This window comes from Argopecten irradians, unplaced genomic scaffold, assembly GCF_041381155.1.
Source record: "Argopecten irradians isolate NY unplaced genomic scaffold, Ai_NY scaffold_0688, whole genome shotgun sequence".
In the NCBI taxonomy this organism is placed as follows: domain Eukaryota; kingdom Metazoa; phylum Mollusca; class Bivalvia; order Pectinida; family Pectinidae; genus Argopecten; species Argopecten irradians.
Genome location: NW_027188155.1, coordinates 1 through 10,433, shown reverse-complemented (window position 1 = coordinate 10,433; position 10,433 = coordinate 1).

Here is a 10,433-nt window from a genome sequence, read left to right as displayed (position 1 = left end):
GATAAGTTACAGAGTTTATATATCTGATTATTCCCACAGATATAGATAGTTTTGATATTTCTTTTCATTTCAAAATTATAATTTATGTTTAATTATGCTACATATGTAGCAGGATAATTTAACATGAAGCATTACTGTTTCAAGGTATTGTAACCTGCAAGAATAAATATTCTTTCTTCCTTTCTTGATCACCATCTTTAAATGTTCCAGGGACACTTTACCAAATTCCAAAGTTTGAAAATTGCAAGATTACAAAATTAATTGTTTAAGTGAAAACATGGATATGGATTCAAATAGTTTTTTCATTGTAAGATGTATAGGAGGATTTTTTTAATATGCTGATAATTTTTTGTTTGTTTTGTTTTTCAAATTTTATTATATCGGTTTTATTCAGAATTTTGTATGTCTGCTGTATGGTAGCTTTTTAAGATAAACTCTTTAAAGTTCCCATAAAATCCAATAATATTTTTTTGTAAACTAAGGTAATTTTCAGATGGTGGTGACAATATCTCAAAAAGAGCACAAAATATATTTTAACGTTATTCCATTTTCGTTTATAACAAATCCTATTTCCAAAAATCTATATGAAGAAAAAAAGGATTTTAATACAAGAAAATTTTCATTTTACATACTTTCAGATTGATTCTTGAATATCAAAAATAGGCTTTGGTTGAAAATTACATGCTCAAAAGTTCAGTAGATAAAACAAAAACTTTAATTATGTTAATAAATCAGTTTAATGATATACTTATACTGTAATCGCCATAAGGCAAAATGCCTTCCTCCACTCCTCAGGTGTCAAGTTAAATAAATGAGTTTCAATCTGTACCATTGGTTTAAACAGTGTTTTACAACTGTATAATGCTTAGGCCAAAAAAAGTTATGTCTGTTTAGGGTTATCGGTTGTGGCCACAAATTATTTTCGTGTAGGTCTGCAATTCATGTTTTTTTTATACTAAAAAGTATGGATGTTACGGAACGGAGTCTGAACATCGAACATCCCGACTTTTCAATTCGAATTTTTTTTTTACGAAGAAAAATCTGAAAAAATTCGCGGGTTAGGTATTGATTGTGAAAATGTGTTTAAGAGCGTAGTTGGGAATATGTAAACAGAGAAAATAATTTTTTTTGGCCTGCAAAATATGACATCAATTGTATCCGCAAGTTACTAAAATTCTGTTATGTCAAATGTGGAATACCTAACCGGCAATAAACAGATGATGTAAAAAAAATTGCAATATACAGAAACTTTAAGAAATAGCTGCAGATAAATTTTGAAGGGTTGCTTCAAAAAAAAAGATTGTAAAGTCAATAAAAGGAACTAGTAAAGCATCTTTTTGGGGCGTTTAAATTTTTGCATGTCAAAAATATTTAAACCTGTTTAATATTGTGAGAGAAGGAAATGTTGCTGGAACGTAATCTATGGACTCCTATAGTTCTAATGCTAAATGCCGTATGATGTAGTGTCCAAAATATGTCAGTATATGTAACCAATCAGGATGCAGGATTGTCAATATGAAAAGTAAAATACACATGTTACTTATACTGATAATTTTCTGTGCCTTCCATTCAAGAATCCTATAAATAAGATTTTAAAATCCCTTAATTTATCATTCCCTGATAAGTACGACAGAGTGATTCAATAAATCTGTTTAATTCCCACAGATATAGATCTGGATTTATGATATTTCTACCATTTCCATTTCAAAATTAAATTTTAAATGTTTTTTATGCTAATATGTAGCATGATAATTTAACAATGAAACATCTTTTTGTTTATAAATTATATATTGTAACGCCTCAACATGTGTATTCTTTCTTCCTTTCTTGATCACCATTACAGTAAAATGTTCCAAGGACACTTCTACCAAATTCCAAAGTTTGAAAATTGACAAGATTACAAAATTAATTTGTACTTAAGTGAAAACATGGGTATGGATTCAAATAGTTTTTTCTTGTAAGATGTATAGGTTGGATTTTATTTAAGGTATGCTGATAATTTTTGTTTATTAAATTATGCCTTTAAAATTTTATTATATCGGTTTAAATTCAGAATTTTGTATGTCTCTGTTTATGTTTTTTTTGTTACCTGCTGTAGCACCGACCTGGATGAACATTTTTTAATACATTTATACTTAATGTTTATGTATAATTTTACAGAGTTATCTCCTTATAAATATTTAGGTATCGGTTGTGACATCATATTTTGTGAGCGAAATTCATGTCGTTTTTCTATGAAAAAATGATGTTACGCTCGCATGCGGCATGACATCATAATCAATTCCGAATTTGCATATTACAACGTTGGGTTATGACGCACTTTTGGTGGGTAGGTATTGATTTGACGTCGTGATTTTAATCAGCGTTCAATCATATATGTTTCGATGAGAGAAAAAATATGGGAATTTGCACTCGCAAAAATATGACGTAACAATTGATACCTACCCGCAAGGATAGCTCATTTCTGTAATAATAACATTGTATGCAAAGACGGAATATTACCTACCGGCAAGGACAGATGATAATTAAAGTATCAAATACAGAACATTTTGACAGACTATATTTTTGTTGACCGAAGGAACTTAAACTAACAAATGGCGTATTTTAAAGCACAATAATTAAAAGACGAAATAAACTACATTGTAGTACTGCGTGTCCGTCCGTAAGGAAATCCTTTAAATATTTAAATATGTGAGAGAAGAGAAATATATGGATTGTAACCAAATTTTGAATTAACTTCCTTAAAGGGTCTTAACAGATAATGGCTGAATGATGTATGGCCTCTGTATGTGAGTGTTGTAAGGAGAGGGGCGATGCCCAATAAATGTAATATGAGGTAAAAGTCCTTTAAATCGCTACTTGTACCTAGAGTTCTGCATGGTATTGTAACAAATTTTCCCATGGAAACATCCTGATCCAGGGGAACAGTTACTTCCCTATGATTTGGCTCTGTCAGTAGGACAGCGGGGATCCAATGAAATAGTATAAGTACGAGTCTGGTAGATCTGGATGTTATATGGTAGTAAATCTACCATATGGCCCTATGTGTGTATTATAAACTGATTTTTATTGCTAAATGAATATATGATAAATAAGTAACCAAAAGTGAAACATCCCTCTTGTATAAATTTTTTTTTTATAAATTATAAATCCTTAAACGCTTTGTCATACAGAGTTCTGCATGGATTGGTTTACCATTACTGTGGCCAAATCATGCTATAAAGGGGAGGGAAAAAGAACTGTGTATAAAAGACATTTTGGCTCTGACAAACAAATTTGTACCAGCAAACCTCTGTATAAAGGGGATCTGGGAACAGAACGTTTATGAATGTCCCTTTGGTGTGCTTTATAGAAATTTGCCTGAAACATCCTTAGGGGGAGGGTATAACATTATCTTGTATGAATTTTGGCTCTAACCCCCCAGTTTTAATTATTTGGTACTGGAGCACCGCCCAATAGGGAACATTTTTTACATTTATTTAATTTATGTTATAAATAAATTTACTTGTCCAGTTCTGCAATTCTACCAAATTTGGCACACATGGACCCTATAGGGGAAATAGAGGTAAATCTTATAAAACGCTACTTGTCCTAGAGTTCTGCATGGATTGTAACCAAATTTGTCGGCCACAAATATCCTTGGGGGGAAGGGGGAAAGAACTTGTATAATTTTTGGCTCTGACCCCCCCCCGGGGGCATAGGAAGGAGCGGGGCCCAATAGGGAAATAAGAGGTAAATATTCAAATTCCTTCAGGAAAGAAACAATGAACCTGTATTCAGAAACATAATTTGACATTACAAACTAGGTGAGCGATTTACAGGCCCTCTGGGCCTCTTGTTTCTCTTTGAATTGTTTATCATCCTCTGCATTGTCTTAAATATCCTGTACGTCTTTCCGCAGTATTGCTATATACATTTTAACTGTGATGTATCTTTACTGGCAGAATAAAATAAGGGGAAGTAACTCTAAACACGAAGAAAGGGGCTAGGGAAGTAACTACATAATGTATATATATGTAGATCAGGTTACATACATGTATCACATTCATTTCATAAGTTCTGGCGATTTTTATGCAATAAATGAATTTTTTCATTTCCTATTTCCTTACAAACAAATATGATGTGTGTAAGTTTTCTTAATTTATTCAAGGTGTATTTGAAACTATTTTATATTGACCTAATTTCAGGTTTTATTTACTGATAAGATGTTGATGAATTAAATATAGCCATATTGATAACTCTCTAGTGTATGTTATTGTATATGGTATAATTTCAATTTTATTAGATTTAAAAAGTTGCTCTGTCAGCCATAAAGGAAAAAACAGCATCACCATTTGAAACGTCGCTTCTGATTGGCTGAGACAATGGCGTAATGATTTCATAGAAAAAAAGTCCCAAAATGAATTTCAAACTATGACTAGATTAACTGTAGTAAATTGAATTATAAGGATTAACCTGAATAGATTTTATATGTTATGGGGACATAACACAAAAATCTGGGTGCTCTATTTAGGTGTGAAATAAGAAAATCAGTACAGCAACAAGAGACCCCAGAGGGATCTTGGCGCCCACCAAAGAATGATCTTTGTCTGACAATGGAAAGAGGGATCTTTTCCCTGCTTTTTAAACTTTTGCAACATACAACATATGAAATTTAAGACAGGTCGCTTCATTTAGTTCTGAGAAACAACGTTGAAATCCAAGAAGGCGTCAGTTGGCTATCTTATTGACCGATCAGTAACAAAGGTACTATACACAAAAAGGGCCAAAGAGGAACCTACATATGGAATTTGCTACTTTCTGAGAAATAGCGGTAACAACTCTAACTTTCAAAATCAAAGATTGCTGCCAGGTGGCCATCTTGTTGATCTATAAGTCCAATAATGAAATATTCACAACTAGGGCCCTAGGGGAACCTACATGTGAAATGAGAATGATCCCTTCAGTGCTTTCTGAAAAATAGCAGTAACAAACTTTAATTATCTAAATCCAAGATGGCCGCCGGTCTGCCATCTTGTTGACTGATCAGTCCCAAAAATCATTATACACAACTAGGGGCAAAAGGGAACCTATGTATGGATTTATAAGAGATCTTTTCAATACTTTCTGAGAAATAGTGGTAACAAATTTCAAAATCCAAGATGGTGGCCGATGGGCCATCTTGTTGATCGATCAGTCTTAAATTGCAATATGCACAACTAGGCCCTAGGGGAACCTACATAAAATTTGGGAAAGATCCCTTAGGTACCACAAACTTTAACTATCAAATTCCAAGATGGCTGCCGGTCGGCCATCTTGTTCACCCATAGGTCCCAAAACGCAATATGCACAACTAGGGTCCTACATATAAAATTTTAGAAAGATCCCTACAGTACTTTCTGAGAAATAGTGGTAATAAACTTTAATTATCAAAATCCAAGATGGCTGCCTGGCGGCCATCTGGTTGACCAATCAGTCCAAAAATGAAATATGTACAACTACGGCCCTAAGGGAACCTACATATTAAATTTGAGAAAGATCCCATCAATAATTTTTGAGAAATAGCAGTAATAAACTTTAACAATCAAAATCAAAGATGACTGCCTAGCCGCAATCATTTTGACCGATCGGTTCCAATAATGAAATATGCAAACCAAGGGTCCTAGGGAAACCTACATATGAAATTTGAGAAAGATTCCTTCAGTACTTTCTGAGAAATAGCGGTAACAAACTTTAACTATCGAAATCCAAGATGGCCGCCGGTCGGCCATCTTGTCCAACGATCGGTCCAAAACGCAATATGCAAGAAGAGGGTCCTAAGAATTTTGAGAAAGATTCCTTCAGTACTTTCTGAGAATTAGTGGTAACAAATTTTAGCTATCAAAATCCAAGATGGCTCCAAGTCGGCCATCTTGTCCGTCTTTCCCAATATGCAATATGCACAATAAGGGTCCTAAGGCAACCTACATATGTAAAGCCCTAGAGGAACTTAAGTATGAAATTTGAGACAGGTCCCTTCAGTACTTTCTGAGAAATAGCAGTAAGAAACTTTAATTATCTAAATCCAAGATGGCCGCCGGTCTGCCATCTTGTTGACCGATCAGTCCCAAAAATCATTATACACAACTAGGGGCAAAAGGGAACCTATGTATGGATTTATGAGAGATCTTTTCAATACTTTCTGAGAAATAGTGGTAACAAACTTAAACTATCAAAATCCATGATGGCTGCCTTGCGGCCATCTTGTTGACCAATCAGTCCAAAATTGAAATATGCACAACTACGGCCCTAGGGGAACCTAAATATGAAATTTGAGAAAAATCCCTTCAATAATTTTTGAGAAATAGCAGTAATAAACTTTAACGGTCGGCCATCTTGTCCACCGATCGGTCTCAAAATGCAATATGCACGAAGAGGGTCCTAGGGAAGCCTACATATGAAATTTGAGAAAGATTCCTTCAGTATTTTAGTGGTAACAAACTTTAACTATCAAAATCCCAGATTGCCGCCAGTCAGCCATCTTGTCCACCGATCGTTCCCAAAATGCAATATGCACAATTAAGGTTCTAAGGGAACCTACATATGAAATTTGAGAAAGATTCTTTCAGTACATTCTGAGAAATAGGCCTAGTGGTAACAAACTTTAACTATCAAAATCCAAGATGGCTGCCTGGCGGCCATCTTGTTGACCAATAAGTCCCTAAATGAAATATACACAACTACGGCATATAAAATTTGAAAAAAGATCCATTCAATATTTTTTGACAAATAGCAGTAATAAACTTTAACAATCAAAATCCAAGATGGTTGCCTGGCAACCGTCTTGTTTACCGATCCGTTTAATTGATGAAATATGCACAACAAGGGTCCTAGGGGACCCTATATATAAAATTTTAAAAAGATCCCTTCAGCACTTTCTGAGAAATAATGGTAACAAGAATTGTTATAGGACGGATGGAAGGATGGACGGACAGAGGGACGGATGGACGGACGTTTTAACGGGCGGTAAGTGAACCAAAATTGAGAAAGTCACATTTTTTGTTATTCATGGCAAAAACATGTTGCAAATGCTGTTTCTATTTAAGAAGAGAACTTTTGTTATCATTTTAACATAATTAAATATTTTAGAATAGTTCTAACTTTTCATGCATGCGATGTTGTTTATTTTGGCAATCGTCAATTTTGTGATTTGCCGACAGCTGTCGTCTGGTCATATTCATATTACGGAACTGGTTTAAGCGAACTTTTTTTTTATTGGGGGAAGAAAAGTGTCAACACACCATAATTATCATGCACCATGAATAAACGAATCGACTGATTTTATGAATGAGAAGCGAAAAATAAAATAGCTGTTCGAACACTAGCTGTCCTGTTCGAGCACTGGTCAGGTGAGTCTAGCTGAAACCTGTGTATCCGACCATCACCCGAGTAACGATAACTGCACATAATATGGGTCCATGCATTCATGGAGATTAGACGATCTTTGTTTCATCAGAAACATTTGTAATAGATCTGTCACATCAAGGTTAGACTAAAGATTTGAAGCAATTTCAGCATACACGTACACAAAGAACTCTGTACATGTATAATGGTTACTGAACTGTAACCATGCCATGAACAGTGAAAATCAACCATCAGGGGAGATAAGCTTAACCCCCGTCACCCTCACCCCAAAGCAAAATGTGTTGTCCCCTGATAGTATAATAGATAGAGCTCGCCGAAAACTCTAGCAAGCTGCCCAGCAGCAGCACCAGCCCGGTCAGAGATTGGTGATATGGTCGGAAAATGATTACATACATTTCTGTAATAATATGGTGTCGATCATAAAACTTCATCCTCCGTTATAAAAAGAAGTACTGGTATAAGGACATCCTCGATACTCCAGGGGTTCCGATCACTTACGATCTCTACACCTCTGGACTATCTCATAGTGAAATTGAATGCAGCTCAGCGGAAAAACACTTGACCAATCACAGGCCTGCAAAGATTTCCTCTGAAGACTACACAGAGAGCGACGCCTAATATCAAAGCCACACAGTCAGCCACAGTGTACCGTTATACGGCTCTTTTGATGTACATCGTATGACTAAATTACCTGTTGTATTCTGTTGCCTCCAGTTTTACTATGAGATAGTTCAGGGGTGTAGAGATCGTAAGTGAACGGAACCCCTGGAGTATCGAGGATGGTATAAGGATAAACCGACATTTTGGAAGCATTTTCTTCTTTTAATTCTATGAACTAAAAGGCTTTATTCCAGATGTCAATTTTAAGTAATGGAAACCTTTCCAGTTTCCGTTTACTGACAAATGGAATAGTCTACCTTTACGTGTTGTCAACCGCATTCTATGTGAAACACATATCGAAATACTATCGGACAATCGCTGGAAAATAACAATTGAAAAAAAATCAAGATAAACAATGACACACATCATGTCCATGCAACGTTGTTTCCCTTTTTTTTTTTTTTTTTAGTTTATTCAGGTGACATATCTATCAAAAGAAAATAGGGTTGTCGCGTGACGTCTTTTCCCGGAGTTTTTCACAATTTTATATTTTCATTTTTTAAACACAGATAATAAGCAAGTGGAAAAGAAAATTACTTATGAAAATTATCACAGCTATTATTCAGCACCTTAATTTTTGTTCAGGGCAGTTTTTGTTAGATTAAAACTGAAAATTCTTTATCACATGTTTTAAAAGTGTTCCATTTTGGGTAACGTTCTAATTCGGGTAGCGTCAAGTTAACAATATGTATGTCACGGACAACTGCACACCCGGCGTTAGTGTAAATTAATCATTCTGTATGTGATTTGGAGTTTTATGGTAAATTAAAGCCTACCTCCATCACTTATCGTATAGATTTAAAGACAACTATTTCCATTCAACATATGCTTAAATCAAGTTTTGTGCGTTATTCAATCATCATTTTGTTTAATATTTTCGGTCATATGTATATATCATCATTATTTTTTACGGGAGAAGACGGATTATAAGTTAACAACTTGTGTCTAATCCCATTTGTATATAATGTGCAAATAAAAATAAAAAAAACCCTATAAATTTCCTTCTACATTCTCAAAACAGAAATAGAATTTTTTGTACAAAACAAGACAACGACCGGATTACATTGTGTTTGTTTACACGGTACATTGGTTCGATTCCCAAAGCATCCAAGTGATTGTGATAACGACTGAATTCCTTAGTGTTATTGACTGTGGGACTCCCCTGTTTATAACACGGAGATACATTGTATTTGGCTAAAAATAGCCATGACATACGCATTGAACAGGTTGGCAGAATTTGTTGACCAATATCGTTAATCAATAATCACTATATATATATATAACTTAACCAGTGTATTCAAAAGATTCACAGCAACTGGTTATAACCAAATACAGCCATTCGTTATACGGCTGAGAAAATGTACGGTTTACGGATCAAAAATGAAGAAGAAACCAGCTCTCAAGGTAGGTATAACATATATAGTTATCTGTACATGATATACAGTATAGACTACCCTGAATATATATAAATCGCACCTGGCATGGAATATTGAATGGTCAAATAAGGTTATAATCGTCCGTATCACACAGATAGTATAGTTAATTATTCCAAGGACAAATCCTTGATTATTCATATAATTGAATATATTAATCAGTCAATGTGTCCGATACAATTAAATGTTTTATATAGATGTAAGTATATATAGAGCTACCACATACTGTTTACAAGGGGGTGTGAAAGGGTGTGTGTGTGTTTACATTGTAGTTGGTATTTACAAGTACATGTACGTATAAAATGTATAATACATATACCAATACGCCAGGACGTATATTGATCGCGACTTAAATGCTTTCGAGCGTGACCGGGTACGTTGTTGTTGTAGTAGTTATATATAGATTGCCTATTTATGCCATTTATACACATGTATGGATTCACACTATACAGGCTTAACGGTTCATTATAAGTATTTACATAGCCAGCCGGTTAGAGAACACATGCAATTTGAAAACTAGAACACGGACAAATAATGTTTATAAAAAGAAAAGATCGGGAAGGAATCCTTTTCACCAGGTATATAATTCTTTGTTATTGAATGGGAAACCCATTAAATCCAAAGTGGCTAGAAACACTGTATCCAATGTTGTTTCCATACCTAAAACACGGCAGTGTAGATGGTAGATTATGGCGTGCCGAACGTTGTAAAATTCAAGAAGTAAAATAAAATGTGTACAGAAAAAAATTGTTTTGTAATAAATCGTTATATGTGTTCAATATGTTTAATTTGTGTGTAAAAAAACAATAAATGTTTTGTGTATTTTTTTAATATATACATGTAAAAATATAAAATATTTATTTAATTTTTTTTTTCTCTGAGTGTGTGAAAAATATATTTGTGTGTAAATATGTATATTTATGTGTGATTTCACACACAAACATAAAACAACATCAC